Genomic DNA, 12,011 nt, shown 5'->3' with positions numbered 1-12,011 from the left:
TCCCCCCTCACTAGTGTAGCGTGTGTGCCTGGAGAGGAATAAGGGTGGATGGAGAGGGGGAAGGGAGGAGGTGTGAGAATAGGAAAAAGGCTGGCAAGAAGGATGGGGAAGACAGAGATGGGTAGTAAGCACTTTCTTACTGAAACAAAATGGCAGCCAAGGTTTTTCCCCAAACAGACTCCTCTGTGGTTGTGTATAATGATTTTTAAGAGCACTGGGTTCTGGAATTAGCCAAATCTGGGCTGAGCTCCTGGCTCAACCATTTAATCCCCCTGTGTCCTACAGCAAGTATTTAACCTCTTAGAGCCTCATTTTACTCACCCAATACAATGGGAATAATAATAGTCGCGCCACATTGGTCAGTTGGCAAAGACGGAGTCAATGCTGTATTGAAAGGGCTTGGCACGGATCTGGCACCTGTTAAACATTCAGTAAACCATAGCGAATCACCAACCACTAGTCTAACGTGCTCCAGCGGGCTCTCCTCTCTCCAGGCTTCCTCCTCAAAATCGACATATGGCCAGTCCCACCCACATCCTCACTGACTCCCTCCTTCCTCCTGTCTGCTTCCTGTGCATTCCCTCCATTTCAGGGCCCACTTCAAAGCCTCTTCTCCCAGTGCTCCTCCTCCTTCCTAGGATTCAAGCTTGCATTTGCTCGAGTGGCTCATCAGTTAGTCTTAGCTACTACACAAGCTCCTGAACCTCTCAAGAACACAATTGTCCATTCTGTGTTGTTTCAGCAGACTGGTCTGCATGGATGGACCAAGCAATCGACCTATGGGCTGGTGGGTTTGTGGGCCGATAGGAATCACCTAACCAGTTGCCCGTGTGCGCCTGTAATTTGTAAATTAACCTCTGGATATACGTCAAAACCTTCTACCCAAACTACAAATTATGTGCTCTTGCAAATTTGCCAAACTATTAAATGAAATTTACTACTGCTCAAGAATGTCTTGCACTAATTAGACAGAGACAGATGAGTATATGAAAGATTAGGGTGAGGGGAGGGTGGGAAAGTGGAAACTATAGCTTACTGACTTCCTGTCAGAGGGTCTTAACCCTTTTTGTGCCACGGACCCCTTTAGTGGACCAATGAAGCCAATGGATCCTTTCTTAAGAACATTTTCAAATACATAAAATGCATAGCTTGACTGCAAAAAAAGCCAATTACATTGAAATATAATTATCAAAAATTTTTAAAAAATGAATAGTAATACAGTAATATACATTATTAATGCATTAAATAACAAGCTTTAGTACCAGTATAATAACAGCTGTAATTTCAAAGCCGCAATGGGGATAAATCATAGTTCAAGTTATCTGCAGTGGCTAAAATGTGATATGAAAAGATTTATGATTTCTACTGGTGACAACCTCCCAGATGCTGCAAATACACTATGGTTTGTTGTCTACATTCATAGTCAATGAAAATGCTAAACAAAGATGTTATTTTATTCTCCTAACCATGTTCACAAACTGAATTCTACATGAGAGTTCCTTGGGGCCGTTAACCCCAAGTTAAGAATCTCTGTTAGGTCCTTACAATTCAGTCAGTATTGTACTGGGCATATCCTGGAGTTCCAGCTCATGTCCTCCTCGAGGTATCTCCACCCACACAGCCCTTCCTACCACAAAAGGTCTCGTTCTGTACGCCTGACCCTCCTCTGCGCTCCTCTCCCATCTGACTGGCCCGGGGAGGATGCCTGCCCTGGCAGCAACCCATGGCCAGGATGGCCAGAGACCAGCCACAACACGGCCTAGAGAGCGAGCCTCTGTGTCCAGAGAACTGAGCTCACATGACCAGGATCCTCTCCGGCACCTGTACTGAGTGACAAAGGAGAGGTTCCTGGGATAGTAGGCTGAGAGGGGTGGCTCGGGCAGATGCTGTGTTTGAGCCCATGGCACCTGCTGCGCTGGTGGGATGGTCTCGAACCCAGAACCTTCTCCACCCTGCCTCGAGGCCTGCCTCCACCCTTTCAGGCCTGTTGGTAACTGTCACGGCTGCATTTTACCACTCCTCCCCCTCTTCATTCGAATCAGCTTTAGGGAGTCTCTGTTTCCTGTATCAGAAGAGCTTTAAGTCAGCACTAACAGTAGCATTTCACAGATGAGAGAGCTGAATGAAGTTCTGTACACCCCGGGCATTTGCTCAGGCTCATGGGGCTGGCACATGGTGAAGCCACGGCCCCTGTCTTCCCCTCCTCCCTCTTCCCTTGAGGAGCAGAGAGGGGACGGCCTTTACTATTTATTTATTTATTTAAAGTCATGCGAATGATACCTGAAAACAGTCTCTTACAAAACTTCAACATGTGGGCGCCTGGGTGGCTCAGCCACTGCCTTCGGGCTCAGGTCATGATCTCAGGGTCCTGGGATCGAGTCCCGCATCCTGCTCTCTGCTCGGCAGGGAGCCTGCTTCCCTCTCTCTCTCTCTGCCTGCCTCTCTGTCTGCTTGTGATCTCTGTCAAATAAATAAAATCTTAAAAAAAAAAAAAAACAACTTCAACATGCCTGTTAAAATGTCCCTCCTTCCCCACACGCTCAGTATCGTGCCTAATAAATGCAGACCCCAACCACACTAGGCTGTACTCAGCCACCACCCAAGTTGACGTTCCTGGTCTTTGAAGCCCGTCCCCAGGAGTGGGAGGGCCGTGCCAGGCTAGGCAGAAGGGAGTGGGATGGTGAGAACCGCCAGGAGCTCAGCACCTGGAAACGCTCAGCGCTGCCGCCTGGTACCCCGCTAGGAAAATCAAAGTCGATTTCACGGAGAGCCGGCATCTCTGGCTTCTGGGCAAAAACTACGCCATGGAGGGAAATCGGCACCAAAGGCTCCCCTTTATCTTTGCATGAAGCCAACTCTCCCCATCACCATGTTTGTGTGCCTCCTCGTCACTTGACGTCAGAGCCACAGACTATTCATACATACCAAAGGAGACCACAAAGGATGCTTCCACACAGAGTGGGGGAAGCCACAGCCATCTTAAAATATAAGTAAGTCCAGCCAATAAGTTTTACTTGCTTTGGGGGAAAAATAATGGAGGGAGGGGAGATGGGAATTCACGTGTTCTCCCACAGTGCCTGTGTCCCCAGAAAGCTGCGTGTGGGGCAGGGCCCAGGCCCCAGGGCCCAGACGAGACAGGCAGACATTCCTTTTGAAAATATGCTTCTTTCCCTTGGAGAAGGAACGTTCAGCCAGCTTCTCAGACACCACCAATCTATAACTGCCTGCATATCACATTAACCATCTCCTTGAAATCCTGGGGCAGCATTTATTTTATCCAGGAAACTGCGACAGGCCTATTGTTAGCAGGAGGGCCCCTCGTCTTTCCTTTACTCCTACTCTGAAATATTACCCGTGTAGACTGGAAACTGCTCACAGAAGGCGTGTCTTAGTCTAAACTCTGGGTCTGGGAGATTAGCATGCTGAGGCACAGAGAGGTTAGGGATCTAGCTGTAAATCACACAGCGGGTGGGCAGCACATCTAGGCTCCTAGCCGGGTGTGCCCTAGCCCCCAAGCCCACGCCTCGTCCCACCAACTACTGAAGAGCAGCACAAAGTGGTTGACTGGGTGATTTCCACAGAGACAGTTCTGCAGATCTCTGTTTCTCATTGATTAGTTGACTTGCCCTGGGCAAGTCACTTAACCGCTCTGAGTCCCATTTTCCTCATGTGTACATGTGGGGTTATGACTGTCACTATCTTGAGGATTACTGAGAGGATTACCTTAGCCAGGGCTCGACACCCATGCGCCCAATTATCATAATGTACCGGTCCCGTTTCCCACTCGGAAGTGAGCAGATCTGCCGTCTGAGATGCGATCACTGTATCTGCACAGCTGCCAGAGATAGGCAGGACAAGATGGCTATCAAGCCCATTTTACAGTTAAGAAAATTCGTTCCTCCTCAGAGATGACAGAGATCTTCCGTAAGATCTGAGTTTTAAAAAGTGAGTGCATTGTCAGCATGAAGAAGTTCTAACTGTCCTCCCCCGCACCCCTCCGAAGGCTTGTTTGGGTTGAGTTAGAATGAGTTACTTCTGCCTTGTCCCCAGCAGAGCGGCATCCTGCATCCCTGCCTCCCATGCTGGGATCTGTCCTTACAAGCTGGCATCCGCACAGTGCCTGGTACAGAGCAGAGACTGCGCGTGTGGATGAGTGAGTGAATTACTGAATGAAGAGCCTGATCCACGGATAAGAACCTACAGGTTGGCCCAAAAACCTGGAGTAGGGGTTTGAGGGCAGAAAGCAAGAGGCAGGCAGGCCAGAGTTCCAAAGGCGGGAACCAAGGAGCCCATTCACTCCATCTATTCCCAGAGCCTGCCCTGTAGGGAAGAAGCCTATAACAAGACCAAGAGCCCCCCGGATCCAGAGTGTTGCCATACCTGGCCCCCACGACTCAATGCAGGGCCCAGAAGTTACCTGTGAAGTGCACGTGACCCTCCTCCAGCTAAAACAGATGTAATAACATCGCCGGCAAGGGGCAGCAAACAGGCCAGGGAGATGGCCCATTCGTCTTCCTAATTGTCAACTCTGCCCATAATAAGATTTTTCTCCCTGTCACACCTTAGGCTGCTACTGAACTGAAGCAAAACCAAAATATCCATCTTCCAGCCATGAACAGTGGCCTTCACAAGGTGCCGGGGATGAAAGGAAGCTACTTGGCTTGGAGAAGTAGTGAGAGCTGGAAGGAGCCCCAGAGTCAGGAGCTGGGGGTTGGGAGGTGTTGGGGGGAGTTTTGGGGGACGGTGCAGCATGCTGTTAACCAGCTGGAGGTGCTTACACAGTTACCGCACCTCCCTGGGCCTCTGCTTCCTGTAAACTTAAAGTCCAAAGTTCTGGAAATGGGGCCAGTGGGTGACCGGAGGGCTGTAAATCATGTGGTATTATATACAAGATATTTTAGATTATATGCACTTGGAAGAATGTATGGTATCCACAGGGCTGTTTTTTTGTTGTTGTTTTTTTTTTTTTTTTAAGATTTTATTTATTAGTTGACAGAGAGAGACACAGTGAGAGAGGGAACACAGGCAGGGGGAGTGGGAGAGGGAGAAGCAGGCTTCCGTCCCCCTGAGCAGGGAGCCAGATGCAGGGCTAGATCTGAGTACCCTGGGATCAGGACCTGAGCTGAAGGCAGACGCTTGATGACTGAGCCACCCAGGCGCCCCGGTATCCACAGTTTTATCAATCTCCAAGATAGATGTAATGCTTCCCCCTCCCTAAAAATAAAGTTAAGAAACACCCACCTAGACCGTTTTCATCCAATAAGCATTTATCGAGCACCTTCAATGTCTCGTCCTCTGTGCTGGGTACTTGAGACACACATAGGACATGAGGAAAAAGAAATATGTTTTTGTGATGCTCAGTGCAGTTGAGGCTCCCTGGACAGACACACATCCAGGGAGCTTTGGAAACAGAGAAGAGGCAACACTGGACTCTGGTCAGGAAAGGCCTTCCAACATGGCACTGATGGTGGTGGTGGAAACTTTAACTGACATGTTGATGTTGAAAGCTGGGTGTACATTTACTGGGTGCCCAAGGAGGAAGAGTATCTTAGACAAAGGATAGCATGTGCAAAGACAGCCTGTGTTCTAGGAAATGCCTGAAATGCAGCCATGAGTAAAACACGGAGGGTGCTCATGGAGAGGAGGTTGCGGTGGCTGGGAGATGGCTGGGAGAAACAGGGCTGGAAAGTCAGTGGGGCCCAGATAACCAAATGCCGCGTAAGCCATCCTAAAGAATTTTACACTATAGGCTGTGAGTTCATTCTAGCTTTAAAGCCTTAAGATGAGCCACCCCACCCAGCGGGGGAGACTCCAACTGCCCATTATCATGACTGAGAAAGGAAACTACTGATCTACTGATTGGCCCAGGCGATGGGATGCCATTTGGGCCCCTAGTCATCATGTGATACAGTCTTTCAGTCCTTCTAATGGTCTCTGCTGCTTGCCTCAGAGTCCTTTCTTGTCCTGTTCTTTCTGACCGGAAGGCTCATTCCACTCTCTTCAACTGGTTGGCTCCTACCAGCCTTTCAACAGAACAACTACGAAGCCTAACACAGACTCTCATAGTACCTTCTCCCTCCCTTTGGAAAGAAGTCAGCACTACCTGTAATTCTCTATTTGAGTGATTTGATGCATGTGGGTCTTGGCCACTGGACTGCACACTCCATGAGTCCAGACAGTGCGTGTTTTCATTTCTCTACCCCGCTATCTTTTCTGGTGCCTGCAGAGAGCAAGTATTTGTTCCCTGAGCCACCCCTGAGCTGAGCCATCCTTGGACCCTGAGCCATCCCTCATTTCCTTTCACATTTCCCAGAACTCACACTATGGTCCAGCGAGTTGGAGTTTCAGACATGGGCAGGAGGACTGGATTTGAAAAGGGACATGAGAGTGCACTCTGCTGCCATTCTAAGTGTAGCTCTGTGTTCTTCTGTGTCATGTCTTGAAAGTTTCTAAAGAACTCACATTTGGTTTTACCCAGGCAGGTTTTGTGTTTAATTCAAGATGCTTTCTCCCCAGTCCTCAAGCTGGTCACTGGCTGCATCTGACCATCCCTGGATGCTACTTGTTCCATAGGACTGCCCAGGCTTCAGGGGGTCATCCTCAGGAAGGGGGCAATCTCCTCCTCCTTCTCCTGCAAAATGCCTCTTCCTGGCCCTCCCCACCTGCACCGTAGGTCTCTAGAGAACTGAAACCGCCAGTTCTCATAGCCCTGGCAGAGCCTCAGGGCAAGCGCTTATTAGACCTCGTGTAGGGGCCATGAGACTCAACTTTCCAACTCCCAGACTATGTCACTATGTCACTCTGCAGGGACAAAGTACTTGGGGTCAAAGGTTTGACCTTAAGGGAGAGATGAGAAAGTGGGAATCTCACCAAGTGGCACGCAGGCTCAAGGAAAGTGCCCTAGGCTGCCAGCGCACGCGGCTCCCCAGGGCAGCCGTGCCTCCACCCAAGGTCGTGGCCCAACCCGAGTTCTGGAAAGTTCAGCCAGAAGCCGAGGGATATCAGGGTATACACGGGGTGGGGGGGCAGCTTTTACTAAAGATTGCAGACCAAGAGCTCGATTCCAGCTCGTTCTGGGAGCCGGTGCAGGGCTCCCAGTCCCGCCATCTGCATCCCGGACCGCAGCGCCCCGCTGGGAAGCGCTGGGCGGGGGCTGCACCACGGGAGCCGCAAGGACAACGCGGCCTCCCCCTCCCCACGGGTCTCCTCCCTCCCCAGCACCAGGGCTCGGGGAGCGAGTCGGGGCGGAAGGGGAGCGGCGCCCGCCCCTGGGTAGCCCGCGCAGCCCCCCCAGCCCCCGCAACCCACCCCCTCCTCGCGCTGTCGCCGACCCCAGGCAGGGGCGCCTGGTCGGCCCAGGCTGCCGCAGCCTCTGTCTTAAGGGGAGACGGGGACGCGGCGCGGGGAGGGGGCGAGGCGGGCTGCGGGAGCGGAGAAGAGTGGCGGAGCGCCTGGACCAAGACCCGGGTCGCCTGGGGCAAGGTGCTGGCACGCCCCACTCCATGCGCCGTGAGGACTGGGGTCGCAGAGCGCCTTACCTTGGCGCGCCGCAGAAGTCGGGAGGGAGGCGGCCGGCTGTGCCTGGGGCCGGCGCACACCCCGGCTTCGGGGCGCACGCAGCCTCCGGGTGCACGGTCCCCGTCCGGGGCGCGCACCCCCGGGCTGGCGCACTCCGGTCGCCCGGGGCGCGCACACCCTCGGGCTCCCTCTCGCCCGCGGCCTGGGCCTGGGCCCGGGGAGCACACCCTGCGGGGCACACCCACCGCGGCCGATGCGGGACTGGCCAGGCGCGGCCGGCGTCGCCGGCTGCCAACACCACCCGAGTCCCCGCCTTCGCTAGGGAAAAAAAAAAAAAAAAGACTCCTGACGCGGCGCGGGCTTTGGTGTGTAGGAAGGGGCAGCATTGCGAAACCGAGGGGGAGGGTCTTAGCCTTGATAAGCTCAAAAGGCCTTGGACAGAGTTGGGGAGAAAAACTTTTTGTAAAGAGACCGGGAAACGCGGACTCTATATAGCGCTCTGCAGATTTCCAAAGTGCTCTCCCGTACATTTCTCACTTCGTCCTCACAAGCACAGTAACTAACTGTTGGGCCATTTCTAGCCTCATCTTATAGATGGGGAGACAAGCTCACACAAGGTAATGCTTGCCCAGCCGCCATCAGAACCCAGTCTTGGTAACAGCATCCTGGGTACAGTGAGGTCTTGCACATCCCTAGCGGGATTTTCTCATTGCAGAGGTGGGAGAGCGAGGGTGGGGATGGCTGTAACTGAACTCATATCACCCTTAAGTCATTACTTTTCCCCTTTGCTTTCTTCCTCCACAGCCATTGCTTTAGCCCCACTCGGGAGTACGGTCTTTCACGTCACACGCCCATCACCCACAGTGCTTTTTATCAGTTCAAACCATTTACATTTCAGTCATCAATCTTGAATGACCCGTGCACGAAATGCTGTGTGTCGTACACAGTCAAACTAGGCGGAAAGAGCTGATCCTACTCCATTTTACAGATGACAACAAACGGGTATGGGCAGGGTTGAATGTAGGGCCTGTGGGACTCCAGGCCCCGGCTCTCACTCACTTTACACTGCTTTCAAAGGGCCAGTTGGCACAAGGGAAAACTTAACCAAAGGGCTTGGATTTTTTTACATGGAGACCCTGAAGGGGGAGATAATTTGGGGCAAAGGACAGTTCTGGGACTTTCATTTCCCCATTTTGATAGAAACATGATTATTAAAAAGATATGCTTCTACTAGGGCTCCACTAGGAGCAAATTAATAGCCCTAGAGCAACAAGAAGGGGCAACAGAGTCTTGGCCTCCATACTGGCAGGTAGCAGGGGGTAGTGGGAACTGTGGTGAGCTTGAAGGCAGCTCCAGGCTCCTGCCCAAGTGAAGAGGCTGTCGCTACTCAGCTGTAGTAGGTTGTTGCCAGTCAGGGTATTACCCTTAGAGATAAAACTGCCCATGACCTATCAGCCAAAGTGGGTGTATTTGGGAGTAGCAGAGAATTTCAACCCAGGGCAAGCAAGCCAGAGCAAAACCATAGGCAAATCCAACAAAGGAGAGAAACATTATTTTACAGAGAAGAAGGAAGTTCGGATGGGTTGTTTTGAACAAACATCGGGTAGAGAGAAGGAAGAGTTCAGCATGATAATGGGTTTTCAGTGGCTGAGTTGCAGGGGCAGTCTGTCTCTAGTAGGAGATGCAATGTACATCTTTCCCTTTGGGGGACTGTAACTGATGCTTTTTTCCTGCTGAGATTCTTCTGTTAGGGGTCAGTCATTGACAGTTTTTCCTATAATTGACACTGAGTGGTAGGGCTCCTCCTAGCAGGCTCCCGCCACAGCCTCCCCTTCTAGCATCCTGAATCCACTTTAGTGAGGTTTCTCTTTATTTTCATGAGGGCGAGGAGTTCACATGGTCAGATCATCTCATTTTTTTTTAAAGATTTTATTTATTTATTTGACAGAGATCACAAGTAGACAGAGAGGCAGGCAGAGAGAGAGAGGGAAGCAGGCTCCCTGCCGAGCAGAGAGCCCGATGCGGGACTCGATCCCAGGACCCTGAGATCATGACCTGAGCCGAAGGCAGCGGCTTAACCCACTGAGCCACCCAGGCGCCCAGATCATCTCATTTTTAAAGAGAAGCTGTCCCTCGGATATGTAAGTGAAGTCTCCCATTTTGGTGATAACTCATTTTAAAAATGCTAAACACTTGAAGTCTATGTCAGTGTTGTTCAAGCCAAATGAAATGAGTTTGTGAACCTGATCTAGCCCATGGAATAGGGGATGTGCCTTTGAGTTTAGGGGCAATTCACACTTTCATTTAGGCCTCCTGATGTCCCTATGGGATGGACCCAGCATGGATTACTACTTATGTGTAAGTAACCCCCCAGTTCAGGAGGCTTCCACGACTAGCTCAAAGTTGCACCAGCTAATTGGTAAAGTTGGAACTGAACCCAGCCTTCTGACTCCTGGTCCTGGTGCCTTTTTCCTCTGCATCCTCCAGACTCATTAAAATCTGTTTCTTGGTTTCTGGGCATTGTGAGCCAAGTTAGGCATAGGACTGGCACTGAGGTGTGGAGACATAGCACCTTTCCTGGGAAGATGAAGCGGGAGTGCCAGACTGCTGTCCTCGAAAGCTCAGCCTGATGACTCAGAAACGAAGCTGTATCTTGAGGGTAAAGCTGAGTCAGAGGAAGCGAGGTCTGACCTGGGGCAGCCAGGGCTTCTGAATTCCCAGATTAGTGTATCAAGAAACAGGATGAAAAGTGGCCTAACCAAATAGACGCACCAGTTAGCCATCTACCCCGCCCCTACCCACCCCCCCAAAAAAACCAGGAGCCACAGACACAGAGATACTGGCTAGGAAACTGCCTATTTTTCCATAATAGGGGAGCAACAAGAGTTAGACTGAAAAATGGACTCCTTGTGTGGTTCTGGAAAGAGAGGACCCCTTGTGGGCAGCAGGTCTTCTAGAATCTACGGTTTGGGCATCTCCAGTGCAAGACCCAGCCTGGGCCTTTCAGCCAGAGTGAGTCTAAAGCTGATTGAGAATGACTGAGCACAGCACTGCTGCATCCTGAACCTCTGTAATCAAAGGACTGAGTAGCAGGCAGAGAATGGAAGGCCTCCTTGCTCCCCCCCACTTGCTGGATTAACAATTATTCACCATCTATGGTGTGCCAGGCGCTGAGTCAAGCCATTTACACTCACGGTCTCATTAGGTCTCACAATAAAACTATCGAATGGCCATTATTCTCCCATCAAGGTTAACAGTGGTTTTTGCCTGAGGACGCACAACTAGTTGATTGGGGAGGTGGGGTTCGAACTTGGGTCTTAGTGGCTCCAAAGACTGAGCCCCCTGTAACTGAGAGTTTAGAGGTCACTGCTAACATGGAGATGTGTTGTTCCGATCCTGCTTCAAGCAAACACTGCCCAGCTGTGAGAGTGTGGTTCACTAACACTTCCGCAGTGTGGTGAGCTCCTCCTGCAGGCTCTACCCCAGTCAGTGGTGTGTTGATACTATTTGATAACCAGCTTTCGGGGAGGGCGGGGAATAGGTACGTGGATACAGTCAATTCTCATTATTCCCAGTAGTCCTATAAAGTAGCCACAGATGCTGAAATTGCTAATACAGAACCATTGCTCCCAGAGGGAAGTATAGGGTTAGGTTCTCGTAAACCACTGGGCCCATTTTCATGAACTGGCCAATATATAACTTTGTTTCGTGTTTTTGATTAAAAACTATATATATATATACATTATATTTTCTTTTATTTATTTTTAAAGTTCTTACTTAAAGTCCAGTTAGTTAACATACAGTGTAATATTAGTTTCAGGTGTTCAGTATAGTGACCCATGACCCAGTGCTCATCACAACAAGAGCCCTCCTGAATCCCCATCGTGTACATTGTTGATTCGTTAACATTGAACTGATGGCCAACAGCACTATAATTCACACCTGAACAAGGGTTATTTAACACATATATTTTCTACATAAGGCACATCGCAGCCTCCTGGCGCTTAGAACACTAGGTAGGTAGCACTTCCATGCTATGCTTTGGGGCTATTTTAAATAGTGAAATCACCTGCAAAAAAGCACAAAAATGTAAAAAAGCACTGCTTAATAGGCTACAAAAAGGACAATTGTTTAGAGCATGAGAGCTGACACAAGAAAGCAGAGGATGACCTTGCTTAACCTCAGCTACGAACACACAAAATTTTCACCACTCTGCACATGTCCACAAAGACTACGAAAGTGTTACAGGAATTGACGTTGGGGTTACAAGAAAATGTTAGCAAGTTAGAGACTTTGCCAACACAGATCAGCTCATGATGAGAATGAGCTGTATGCATATGTGTTCATGTATACTTTCCGGGCCTTTATGTCCACAAGCTAACCTTCCAGCTTTATTTCCCATTATCCTCCAGCCTACTGGACAGTTCACCATTCCCCAAACATATCTAACTTTGTGGCTGAGTGAGTGCAGTCTACTCCCTACACCTAGATAC

At 50.3% G+C, this 12,011-nt stretch overlaps 1 protein-coding gene across 3 annotated transcripts in view; it reads right to left on the bottom strand.

Annotated features, from left to right (window-relative positions):
• The window catches only part of KANK4 (KN motif and ankyrin repeat domains 4), an 82,276-nt gene that overhangs the window by 60,956 nt on the left and 9,309 nt on the right, over positions 1–12,011 (bottom strand). For 2 of the 3 annotated variants that reach the window (XM_047723750.1, XM_047723752.1), the window contains exon 1: positions 7,539–7,817. The exons of the other annotated variant lie outside the window; for it this stretch is intronic. The gene's annotated coding sequence lies outside the window, so the exon portion shown is untranslated. Of the gene's footprint in view, positions 1–7,538; positions 7,818–12,011 lie in introns of those variants that run through there. 3 annotated transcript variants of the gene reach the window in all.

Source organism: Lutra lutra, chromosome 4, assembly GCF_902655055.1.
Source record: "Lutra lutra chromosome 4, mLutLut1.2, whole genome shotgun sequence".
NCBI lineage: Eukaryota > Metazoa > Chordata > Mammalia > Carnivora > Mustelidae > Lutra > Lutra lutra.
Note: the sequence above shows the minus strand (reverse complement) of the source record. Positions and strands in the feature narration are given on the sequence as shown.